The 13,721-nt window shown below is 40.8% G+C and overlaps 1 non-coding gene across 1 annotated transcript; it reads left to right on the forward strand.

The window, feature by feature from the left end:
* Positions 1-13,207: 13,207 nt before the first annotated feature.
* On the forward strand, positions 13,208-13,314 carry LOC141722435 (small nucleolar RNA R71). The gene has a single exon (XR_012575454.1). It is a non-coding gene; the product is annotated as a small nucleolar RNA R71 (small nucleolar RNA).
* Positions 13,315-13,721: the final 407 nt, after the last annotated feature.

The following is a 13,721-nucleotide window of genomic DNA, read 5'->3' on the forward strand; positions in this document are numbered from 1 at the left end:
ATCCGCACAGAGCATACAGGGAGGATTTACAAGATTCTGGTTATACCTACATGTGTGGTATGACACAAACTATTATTTGTTTATGTTTTAACACATTAGGTAACTAACTTGGTTGGTTTAGAACTAAATGCGATCTTGATTTTTATTAAGGACTAGAAATTGTGAATGCTTAAAACCAGTACTGTATAATTGTTTTTGACCATGACTAAACTTGAATAACTGGCAAGAGAGGATTGATCTACTAATCTCTTATGTTATTATTAGAAAAATATTTATTTTGTGTAAAACCTTACATTTTTAGGTTGGTTTAGCAAAGCTCATTGGACTTGCTGGTGAGACCAATGTGCAGGAAAGTGATTATATATTTGTTTTTGTTTGCCACTAGACAAACACACCTCCATTTTTGATTAAATAATTTTTTGTATTTTTTAAATTCCTTTTTATCATTTGGATTATAAAGGGTGAGGAACAAAATGAACTAGGTTTGTTCTGGTTTGAATTGGTGGTTTGTTCTTGCAAATTTCTTGTTGTACAGGTAATGAGAAAGAATCTCCTAAACTATGTTCGTGTGATGGAGTTTGCTCTAGAGGCAGAGTTTAAAAATCATTCCCTTGGCTTTTCTTTTCCAAATATTTTATGCTTTGAATTCTCTTTCAGATTTTGTAAATTATTGTACATTAATGGGCGGGAATAAAATCATCAGTCCTACAAGGATATTAAGCAGAAAAAGTTTCAGTCCAGAAAGAAGCATGAAAAAGAGCCCCAGCATGAGCGCTAGGAGAAACATGACCCTTAATAGGAGCATGAGTTGAAGTCAAAGAGTTAGTGGAAGCCCTCGGCGTGTCACTCGTAGAAGCAGTAGTTCTATCAGAAGTCCTATTAGAAGTAAAAGTAGTTGTGATATGTGTCGGGGGTGTGAGTAGTTGATGTTGGTCTAGTTTGGATGTAAAGTAGTAGTATGGTAGGGAGTTGACATTGTTATTTAGTAGTATGGTTTGGATATTAAGACTATTATGTATGACAACTTTGATGTTTTGTTGCTAATGAGATTGTTCTTTAAAATAGCCATATATGACTTAGAGAACCCTACCCAATCTATCAGATTAAAAACAAGTTGTTTGCAGAAATGTGCTACAGTACTTATTTGTTACATAAGCTACACTCTCGATGGATGATCAAATTGTCATCCGTCGGGACTATAAAGTTCATCCGTCGGGACTATATTAGATCATCCGTCGAGAGCAACAAATTTCACTAAGTTAAATTTATTAAGGTGTTTTGTTTAACTTATCATCAAGTTCACAACATATTCCTAACAATCTCCCTCAATTTATGTCGACTAGAATTGTAGCCATAAATTAAGAGAAACTTGATGATAACAAAACATCCTAAAAATAAAGATTAAAAAGTAGTAGATAAAACTGATAAGTGCTACAATATTAATTGAAAATTGAACAAAGCAAAGTATACAAAGAGTTCTCACGATCATTTTCAAGGTGCTCCTCTAGTCTGAGCAGATGATTCTATTTCCTTGATTGTCTGGATTTCTTCCCAATCTTACTGTTGTTTTCTTTTATCTGATTCCGGAGTTGTCTGTGGAATTCAAGTTCATCAGCTTCAGATAGATCCAGTATTTCTTGTATTTCCAATAGAGACTCATTACTAGAGATACTCAATTGGTCATCCAATCTGAAGAATCTTCTAACTCCCTTATCATCCATGAATTTCATCAGCCAATAAGGCCTCAAATGCACTCTCTTTCCTGTGAAGGGAATTGATAGAGTTTTTGGAAGTGCATCTTTGGCTTTATTACTCCTTAGCTCTTCAATCTTCTTTAGAACCAATCTCCCTGCAGACACATTAAATCCAAAGTTCTTCTTGAAGGATGAGTAGATCTTTATTAGTATAGAACAACTTTCTTCAAGAATCCTGTGAAGAGGCCATGTGATTTCTCTCTCACCCTTGTACTTGAATATCAGCCTTTCAGGAAGATGTCTGTGAGCATCAATCCCTCTTACATCTTCCAATTCATCCAAGTAGAGGTTCAAATCTGAAAACTCCTTGATATCACAGATATACAAAAGATCTTCCTTATTGACTGTGGGTTGAGATTTGGTTAAGGTCTTTGATCTAAGAATCACAGGCTTCACTTTCTTGGTTGCTCTAATCTTTGTCTTCTTTGGCTTGTTGAAGATAGGTAATTTGAATTCAGGAATTGGCATACTTTCCCAGTCGATTGGCTCATCCTTGGGAATAATAGGCTCACAATAAAAATTCTTAGTTGGATCCACCTTGAATTCCTCATGCACCACTGAGGGCATGGATGTTTGAGTTGATGTAGTAGACTTTTTGGGAATGTAGTCCTCCATTTCCTCATTACTAAAGTCCAATTTTCTTTTGGAGTGAAGCTTGTATTTGAACTTTCTTTCCTGTGGAGGTTCATTTTGCATTTGTTGATCTTGAGCTTCAGTAATCACAGGTGGTTTTTCAGAGATCTCAGTTATGGATTTGGCATCTTGAAGTTTAGCCAAGATATCAGCTTGTTTCTTCTTTTGTTTGAGCTTCTTAGCATCTAAAACAACCTGCTTCTTTTCTTGCTTGATCCTTTCTTTTTCTTCCTTCTTAGATTCTACAAACAGGGGGTGTCCAGCCACCACACAGATCTCCTTTCCATTCCTGTAAATTTTGGCAGTCCTCTTTTTTTGAACTGAATCAGATCAATCCTTGTAAAATGCAATTGACCTTGCCAACAGCTTCTTTTCATCTGGCCTAGGTGTCTCAAACATAGGATCCACATGATTTTTGTTTGAGAACTTTGAATAGTTCCTTTTAGGCTTCAAAATCAGATTAGCTTTTGGAAATTTGATGCATGAAGTTTGGCCTTTTTCCAAGTTGCCTAGACTCATTTCATGCACTGAGATATGTTTGACTTGAGAATGGTGATGGAAAGTCTTATCTGGTTTCTGTAGCTTACCAAATTTCTTCTGAATGTTTGCATCAATCTTCTTCCATTTTTCATCTAGTTCCTTCTCAGCTGCTACTGCTACATCAATCTTTGTCAGTTTGTCATTTGATTCTAGTTTTGCTGCTGCTAGATTGATGAGATCAATGTTATCCATAGCTGGTGGCTTAGTGAAAGCAATTGCTGGCACAATTACTTTGCTGACTTGAATGTTGAGTTGTTTCTCCCCTTGATGAACCTTTCTCCCCCTTTTTGTTAGCATCAAGTTGTTGAGAAGAAGGGAGTTGTGCAGCCACCAACTGTTGGAGCAGAGCAGTCTGAGCTTCTTGGTTTGCAAGTATGTTGGCCACTGACTTCTCCACATTAGACAACCTAGAGTCCATGGCCTCAACTTTTCTATTTAAATCAGCTTCTTTCCTCAATTTCTGAGCTATCTCAGTCATGGTGGTTCCCGGAAGTCTAGCATCCAACCTTGCTATAAAATCCTGTTTGACATCAGAAATTTCTTGCTTCATTTCATCCATACTTTGACTGTGTTGGAGAGCTTGAATCTTGTGCAGCTGTAGAGCTTCAAGATGTGTTGTAAGTAACCTTTTAGTGTTGGCACTTGTGGATGCTTGAATGGTTGATTGGGTGTCATGAATAAGCTTGAATAATGTGGATTGGAGATGTGAATATGAACACTCTTTGGTTAGCATCCAGGAAGGAATGTCTGCATCTCCCCCTATGCTCATGTTGTCATCCTCATCATCCCCACCATCATCCCCAAAAGAGTCTCCAGCCAGTTCAAACTCACTGCCAATTGTAGATGGCATAGCAGTGATTGCATCCTTTGCCCTTTGTAGAGAAGCAGTTGTATGCACTAGGTTTAGCATCTTCTCAGCATCTTCGTTGCCCTGTCCAGCTAGAGTTTAATAAGCTCGAACATGATGAGTAAATGTCTCAGCATCTAGGGAGATAGAATCAATGACAGCTTTATATTCTTGCTGAAATAGTCTCTTCCTTTCTGCATCACTGACATTCCTTGACTCACTAGCAATGGTGTCCACCCTTATAACTCCTGTACCTGCATTTCTCTCATGATCTCTCTTTTATTGCATCAAGGGCTCCCCTTGGCTCACCACCCTCACACCCTCACCTTCTAAGGTGGGACTCCTCTCACTCTCTTTTTCCAGGCTGGAAGAAATAGCCTGCATGAGTTCACTCTTTTCCTCTCCTTTTTCCTGGGAGCAACCCAGCCTCTCACTCATTTCACTCCATTCCCTCAATCCTAAGAGTGATTGTACAACTACTAACTCATCTACACTTGTCACAATTATTGAATTTTCAGTGTGTATAGAGAGTACTGTTAGGGCGAAAACACGCGCTAATATTCACGCAAGTATACGCGTTCGCAAGTAATATAGAATATTTTCTAGTTCGTTCCCTCAGAGACTCAGACTAAATTATTGTCTAATTAAACTCACTCACCAATGTATGATTACTTCTCAATGTTAAGATAATAACACTTAAAATTGTTGATTAAATATTAACTATAATTAACTACTTAATTAACCACTTAACTAACACTTCAATTTATCAATAATAAAACACTCATGAGATCACAACTTCATTATTACTTCCTTCTATAGCCATTGTTATTACCTTTAGCATGTGACAGTGATGATATTAATCGAATAACACGAAACTGATAAAAGCCAACTTTCATTGTACTAATACCATTCTACCAAGCATCCACAATTAAGATAGAAGTTGAATAGTCATCAATTATGTTGAGTTCCTATATGTCTACATAAATTGACAACACAACGATTTAAGCTCAAGTTATTCCTTTTGATTACATAGGGCAAATAAAACTGTTAGAGTTACCCACTAATCATGCTCAACGTACATGAACCTATGCTAGCATGGCAAGTTCTAAATCTCAAGATCCACCGTGGCTTCACAAGAGATTAACACCCTATCTTATATGTTCGCGACGCACATAAGACGAATACGCACAACCAATACTAGATATCATGCAATCATCACACACTAAAGTATTAAGCAATTAACTAAAGAATTCCATAATAAATCCGTTGCAACCCCATGATCACGATTAGCCCATAATAGAACTTATCGCCATCATGGGTTCATATGAAATCATGACAAACAAACACAAGAAAATAATAACTAAACTAATTATATTAAAACAGAGTACGTCACAAGAGTAAATAAGTCAAAGCAAGAAAACTAGCATCCAACGTTACAACGAAACAAGAATCACAAGAAAATATGCTTCCTCTTCGTTGCGGTGTGCTAAATCGGTCTTCTTCCTTATCTCCTTCGCTTCTTGCATAAAACACAATCTAAAACATAATCCCCTTAATACTCTTTGTGAAAACGTCTCAAATCTACCTATATAATAGTCCCATAAAACTCAGATTACATAGAAGTTGGAAGCCAAACAGAAGTAGAAGTCTAAAATAATTTATCTTTTTAGTAGAAGTAGAAGTAGGTTGTTGCGCGGCCGCTCAGCATTGCTGCGCGGGCGCGCAGGCCTCTACTGGAAAAAATCCAGGTTTGCTCCGTTTCTTCGCCGTAATCTGCCCATTCCTTTCCTCTCGCAATGGTGAACACATGCCAAGGCTTATTCTTGATGATTCCTCCCCCGAAATGCAACTAATACCCTGAAATGCATAAACACTAGAAAAACGCATCAAATACACAAAATACTTGATTTCAAGACACCAATTTAAGCCATTTTAAGACGTTCTAAGTGGTATAAAATGCCACTTATCACACCCCCAAACTTAAATCGATGCTTGTCCTCAAGCGTCTCAGACTCAAAAACAAATAAAAATATGCATGAATGCAATCTATATGAAAATGCAACGATCCCCCTTACTACAATTAACCAACCAAATTGTCACATCTCAACGAATGCAGTTAGACAACTAAAGATCAATAAACTCATGCAAACGGACATACAGCCAGAAACGTGGTGTGTGCAAATGCTTAACAGATATGCTTCGGAACTAGACCAATTACTATGACTAGACTATCCTCAAGGCAATCCTACGATTATACAAAGAATAAAAATTCTAGGCACAAAGTGATATACAACACTACAAGAACTCTGGAGCTTACTACGGAATCGTGCTTTTTATTTACAACTCAAATGCTTATTTGACCGTGCAATGAGTGAGGTCCACAAAAGACTTATACAATGGTATCCATGTAACGAGCGTTAGGTTAGCGGATCCCAGACTCTAAAAGCCTTAGGTCACTAGGCACAAAGTCCCCTAAAAACTTAATAACTCGAATACCAAAGAGCCCACTCTTGATCAATTATGCAAAAAAATTTTTTTTTTTTTTTTAATAACTTCTGAGCAAGTGCGTTTCGCTCCATCTTGCTCAACCCTAGACTACTCGCAACATATGCGAGCCAGCTACTAGCCATTTGACGCCTAGCAACAACTTCCATATTTTTTTCTCCAAAATTTTTTCTTTTTTCATGTCTTTATCACTAAGAACCTATAATCGAATTCTAAGCATAATAAGTAGATTGACCTTGAAAACAACCAAATCATAACAACAATCTAGCCCTTACACATTCTTTAAGACTTAGTGGACTTATAATTGTTTCTAGCATGCATATCAACCTACACAACTTAATATCACTTTAATGCTATCACTACACTCGCATCAATATCACAATTCAGTCGATAACTTATTGCAAAAGGGATCATGGTAAATGCATGAGCTACATGACATTCATAAAAAAAACTAAATGGCATAAATTATGAAACTATATGAACTAAACTATCATGAATATGCAACTAAATGACACACACAATATTCCTTAACTACCACCCCCAAACTAAAAATCTTCATTGTCCTCAGTGAAAGTAGTAGAAAGGAACACAGGGTATACCCTCAGTGGGTGGAGTATCAGGCGGTGGGTATGCAGAGTCCTCACCAAAAACTGGCCACTGGATATCAGTTCCAAGGCCTCGAAAAGCAGTCCCTAACGCAAGGGTGAGCTCCTGAGCAAACCTGCTCTGCGTCTCATACATGGCATCCATCCGCCGTGAAAGCCTCCTATACTGGGCATCACCCATCCCAGCACCCTCCTGAGCTCTCGAAGAACCAGCCTCACCATGCCCTGGCTTAGCCATAGTAGCACCTCGTGCTGGACGCCCTCCTGGAAGACGATAACCCAGCCCATGCTCCTCAGACTCACCACCGGTCCACTCCTGCATCCCATTCAGAGTGCCAGAATCAATCGGAGCTGCTGGCAACTGCAACTGCTCATGAGCCGGCCAGTTCACTCCCACTGCTCGGCATAGCTTCGTAACCGTGGATGCATAAGGGATGTTCATATGCTTTGCTCCCCTCAAAAACTTCAGAATTCCTTGGTAGATAAACTCACCAAGGTCCACATAGTACTCATCATGCAGAATTCCCCACAACAGCTGTGCTCTCTCAACTGTGACCTCGTGTACATGTGAAGAAGGCAAAATATTAGCACATATAAATGCATTCCATGCACGGGCATACCTGTTCATGGCGATCGCCGGAAAGTGACGATACTCATTATTGCCTGGACTGCGGGTCCAAACTGTGCCCGGTCGACAGAGAGTCGCACAAATCAAATCCAAGTCAAAATCCTCAGCAGTCTTTTCATTCCAGTTCTCCTCCTCGGGCTTCCTCTCTCGCTGTCCAATCACACGGCGAATCGCCGCAGGATGATAATCAACCGTCAGCCCACGGACTACAGAAAACCCATTCTTTTCGGCCTTCGCATTCGCGTAGAACTCGCGAACAACGCTCATCGGTACTGCTTCGGGTGACTCACAAAAAGCTATCCACCCCTTCTCTGCAATCATGGGCAACAACTCACCATCCCTCCCTGATGGTAAAAACCCCCTCTCCTTCAGAATCGGCTTCCCCAACAGCCTACTGTACTCCTCCTCCGCAGCTCTGTCAGTTAACTGAGGCCTTGCAGCAGTACCCCTCGATGAATCAGCAGTAGGAACTGTGCTGCAGCTGTCGATAGTGCGTGCTCTCTTGGGTGCCATTGATTCGTGAATAAAAGTGTGTAAGAACTGATTTTTGATGTTTGTGAGAGGTTTTAAGTGTAGGAAGTTTTGTGGGAGATATGTAGGATAGGTGTATGTATATATAGGGTGTGGATTAGATTAGGGTTTGGGAATTAAGGGATAAAATGATGGGGTAGTGGGAACAATTCGTGGGTTTATGGGCTAAAACTGTTTTTGTGTTTTTGTTTGTTTTTTTTTCTGAACTGTAAAAAAATTTCTGGAACTCGACCCCTGCGCGGCCGCTCAGCATAGCTGCGCGGGCGCGCAGAGGGTCTCTGGAAAAAAAAATTTTCAGCCCCTGTTTTCTGATTTTTTTGTGTTTTTGGATAGGTTATTAACTTCTAAGGGTTCCTGTAACAACAATTCATGGGTTGCCTCCCACGCAGCGCTTCTTTTTCGTCATTAGCTTGACATTCCGTACCTTTCTCAAGTAGTCAACAAAATGGCACTAACCACCTCTCGGTTTGCCATGTCCCCATAGTAGTGCTTCAACCGCTGACCGTTAACCTTGAATGCTTGGTCCGAATCATTCTCAAAAATTTCCACCGCTCCATGTGGAAACACAGTTTTGACAATAAAAGGTCCAGACCACCTTGATTTCAACTTCCCAGGAAAAAGTCGGAGCCGAGAGTTGAATAAAAGAACTTGTTGCCCTGGCACAAATAACTTAGGATGTAGCTTCCTATCGTGCCACCTCTTCACCTTTTCCTTATACATTTTGTTATTCTCGTACGCTTGAAGTCGAAATTCATCAAGTTCATTAAGCTGAAGCATTCTTTTCTTACCAGCTGCATCTAAATCCAGGTTCAATTTCTTCAATGCCCAGTAGGCCTTATGCTCAAGCTCCGCCGGTAGATGACATCCCTTACCGTACACCAACTGAAACGGTGACATCCCAAGTGGAGTTTTGTATGCTGTTCTGTAAGCCCAAACAGCTTCATTGAGCTTTAAAGACCAATCCTTCCTTGACGGACAAACAACCTTCTCTAGAATACGCTTTATCTCTCTGTTAGACACTTCCGCTTGACCATTTGTTTGCGGATGATAGGCAGTAGCTACTCGATGATTCACATTATAACGCTACATCATAGAAGTGAACTTACGGTTGCAAAAATGCGATCCTTCATCACTTATGATTACCCGAGGTGTTCCAAACCTTGTGAAAATTTGCTTATGAAGAAAATTTAGCACTGCCTTTGCATCATTTGTTGGTAAAGCTTTAACTTCGACCCATTTTGAGACATAATCGACTGCCAGCAAGATGTACTGATTATTGCAAGACACGATAAAAGGCCCCATGAAATCGATTCCCCACACATCAAAGACCTCGACTTCAAGCATCACATTTAATGGCATCTCATCCTTCCTTGACAAATTTCCCACTCTTTGGCAACGATCACACCTTAAAACAAACTGATGAGCATCCTTGAACAAAGTAGGCCAGAAAAAACCTGCTTGCAGAATACGAGCTGCCGTCTTCTCACCTCCATAGTGTCCACCATAAACCGTGGAATGGCAGTCTCGTAATATTCCCTCCGTCTCACAGAACGGGATACATCTCCTGATGATCTGGTCAGCTCCCTGTCTAAACAAATATGGTTCATCCCACATATACCACTTCACCTCATGCAAAAACTTCTTCTTTTGAGCGGATGTCAAATTAAGAGGCATTATATTGCTGACGAGATAGTTTACAATATCTGCAAACCATGGTTCTTCCTCCTGAATTGCAAACAACTGCTCATCCGGAAAAGATTCATTGATTAACGTCCTATCTTGTGAAGTAGAATCGGGATTCTCCAACCTAGAGAGATGATCAGCTACTTGATTCTCAGTACCTTTTCTATCTTTGATCTCTAACTCAAATTCCTGAAGTAAAAGCACCCAACGAATGAGTCTCGGCTTCGAATCCTTCTTAGAAACCAGATAGCGAATAGCTGCATGATCAGTGAATACTGTTACTTTCGTACCAAGCAGATAAGATCAAAATTTCTCAAAGCCAAAGACTATAGCCAAAAGCTCCTTCTCAGTAGTGGTGTAGTTCAATTGGGCACCCATTAAAGTCTTACTCGCATAGTAGACCACATGGAAGAGATTTTTCTTGCGCTGTCCCAGAATTGCACCTACCGCATAATCACTCGCATCACACATCATCTCAAACGGTTCTGTCCAATCTGGTGCTGTAATAACTGGTGCAGTGATCAAACTCTTCTTGAGAGTCTCGAATGCTGCCAAACATTCATCATCAAATTTGAACGGCACATCTTTCTCAAGCAAATTGCACAACGGCTTAGATATCTTTGAAAAGTCCTTGATGAATCGCCGATAAAAACCCGCATGACCAAGAAAACTACGGATTCCTTTCACAAAATTAGGTGGGGGAAGATTTTCAATGACTCCCACCTTGGCCTTGTCCACCTCCAGACCCTTGCTAGAGACCTTATGCCCAAGGATAATGCCTTCACGCACCATAAAATGACATTTCTCCCAATTAAGCACCAAATTAGTTTCCACGCATCTTTTGAGTACGGCACGCAGATTATTCAAACATTCATCATATGAGTGTCCAAAGACGGAGAAGTCATCCATGAACACTTCGACGTTATTTCCAATCATGTCAGAGAATATAGCCATCATACATCTCTGAAAAGTGGCCGGGGCGCCACATAACCCAAACGAAACTTTGCGAAAAGCAAATGTGCCAAATGGACAAGTGAAGGTAGTCTTTTCCTGATCCTCTGGTGCAATACAAATCTGATTATACCCGGAATAACCATCCAGAAGACAAAAATACTCATGACCCGCCAATCTGTCAAGCATTTGATCAATAAATGGAAGGGGGAAGTGATCCTTCCTTGTGGCTTTGTTCAATTTTCTATAATCCATGCATACTCTCCATCCTGTAACTGTTCGAGTAGGGATGAGCTCATTCTTTTCATTTGCGACCACAGTGATACCTCCCTTCTTAGGTACACATTATACGGGGCTCACCCACGAGCTGTCAGAAATAGGATAAATGATGCCTGCATCTAGCCATTTCAGAATTTCTTTCTTCACCACCTCCTTCATGATGGGATTCAGTCTTCGCTGCTGCTCCACAGTTGGCTTACTACCTTCCTCTAGCAAAATTTTATGCATACAATATGAAGGACTTATCCCCTTGATGTCTGCTATGGTCCATCCTATAGCCGATTTGAATTCTCTCAAAATCCTTAAGAGCTTGTCTTCCTCACTACCTGAAAGGTCAGATGAAATAATAACAGGTAACGTAGATGAATCACCTAAAAAAGCATACCTCAAGTGTTCAGGTAATGGTTTGAGCTCCAAGGTAGGTGCTTCCTCTATTGATGGTTTGAGCTTCCCTTCAGCATTCTTAAGGTCAGAAGTACCAAGAGATTCAAATGGTATGTCCAGCTTTCACTTCCATGGAGAAGCGTTCAGATATTGTAATTGCTCGTTGCTATCTTCATCATCGCTGTCAAAATCCCCCACTAAGGCCTTTTCCAATGCATCAGACATTAGCATGTGATCGAGTTCCGAAGTAACCGCAGTATCAATCACATCCACTTTTAAGCACTCCTCATCTTCTGTAGGGAATTTTATTGCCTTGAATACATTGAAGGTCACATCCTGATCTTGGACCCGCATAGTAAGTTCACCTTTTTGCACATCTATCAAGGTACGACCAGTAGCCAAGAAAGGCCTTCCCAAGATTATGGGAATCTTCTTATCTTCCTCAAAATCCAGAATAACAAAATCTGCTGGAAAGAAGAGCTTATCCACCTTGACGAGCACATCCTCAACTATGCCTCTTGGGTAAGTAATGGAACGGTCAGCCAATTGTAGCGACATGTATGTGGGTTTTGGATCAGGCAGATCCAGCTTTTTAAAGATCGACAACGGCATCAGATTAATGCTTGCTCCCAAATCACAAAGGCACTTGTCAAAAGTTAGATTGCCAATGGTGCAAGGAATGGTGAAGCTTCCTGGATCTTTAAGTTTTGGTGGTAACTTTTGCTGCAGAACAGCGCTGCATTCTTCCGTGAGAGCAACGGTTTCAAGGTCATCCAGTTTCACCTTCCTTGCAAGAATAGTCTTCATAAACTTCGCATAACTAGGCATTTGTTCCAGAGCCTCAGCGAAAGGTATATTGATGTGAAGTTTCTTGAACACCTCCAGAAACTTCCCGAACTGTCTATCCAGCTTTTGTTGCTGCAATCTCTTAGGAAAAGGTGGTGGAGGATAAAGCTGTTTCTCCCCTGTATTAGCCTCAGGCATTGTGTGTTCAACAGTAGTCTTCCTTGGTTCCGCCGCTTTCTCCTTTTGCTTAGATTCTTCATCTCTAACTTCAGCTTCGACTTCCTTTGCCTTTTCAGCATCAGCCACTTTTCCAGACCTTAAGGTAATAGCCTTGACTTGCTCTTTAGCTTCCTTCCTTCCTGGTACTTCCGTGTCACTGGGAAGAGTGCCAGGTTGACGATTGAGCACTGCATTGGCTAATTGACCGATTTGATTTTCCAAGGTCTTGATAGAAACCGCCTGACTCTTGCACAACAGCTTAAGTTCCTCAAAATCAGCACTAGTGGGTGCAGCTGTACTTCCCTGTTGAGGATATGATTTCCTTGTAGCATACTGCTGTGGTTGCTGGAATCCAGGTGGGTTAAACTGTTTACTCACTCCTTGCTGATATGGTGGCTGAATAGCATTCTGATTATTCCCCCAGCTGAAATTTGGATGATATCTGTTATTAGGATGATAGGTCGCTGGCACAGGCTGCTGTTGTCGCTGATAATTATTCACATACTGAACAGATTCGTTGACAAGAGAACACTGATCCGTAGCATGAGAACCTGCACAAAGCTCACAAACCATAGCTATTTGATTAACTCCATACGTAGCCAGAGAATCAACCTTCATTGATAGCGCTTGGAGCTGGGCTGCAATAGCGGTGGCTGCATCAACTTCCAGAATACATGCTACCTTGCCTGACGTCATCCTCTGAGTTGGGTTTTGATGCTCATTTGCAGCCATCGTCTCTATAAGATTATACGCCTCAGTATAGCTTTTAGCCCATAAGGCTCCTCCAGCTGCTGCATCAAGCATGGGCCGAGATTGGGCCCCCAAACCATTATAGAAACCAGTGATCACCATCCAATCCGGCATTCCATGATGTGGACATTTTCTCAACATTTCCTTGTAGCGTTCCCAAGCCTCGCACATAGATTCTGTAGGTTGCTGCGCAAACAGAGTAAGAGCACTCCTCATAGCAGCAGTCTTTGCCATTGGATAAAACTTCACCAGAAACTTTTGCGCAAGATCTTGCCATGTAGTGATGGACACAGCTGGTTCAGAATGTAACCAGTCTTTAGCCTTATCCCTCAGTGAGAATGGGAAAAGCCTCAACTTGATAGCCTCATCAGTCACGCCATTATACTTAAAAGTGCTGCAGATCTCGACAAAATTCCTTATGTGCATGTTGGGGTCTTCAGTTGCCACTCCTCCAAAAGAAACAGAATTCTGCACCATCTGAATAGTGCCCGGCTTGATTTCAAAGGTGTTAGCTTGAATAGCCGGATGAAGGATGCTTGACTGAATGTCATCAATTTTAGGCCGAGAAAAATCCATAAGAGCTGGATCAGCTTGAACAATATGATCTCCCATGTTTACTGGTTCTT

Source organism: Apium graveolens, chromosome 4 (assembly GCF_009905375.1).
Source record: "Apium graveolens cultivar Ventura chromosome 4, ASM990537v1, whole genome shotgun sequence".
In the NCBI taxonomy this organism is placed as follows: domain Eukaryota; kingdom Viridiplantae; phylum Streptophyta; class Magnoliopsida; order Apiales; family Apiaceae; genus Apium; species Apium graveolens.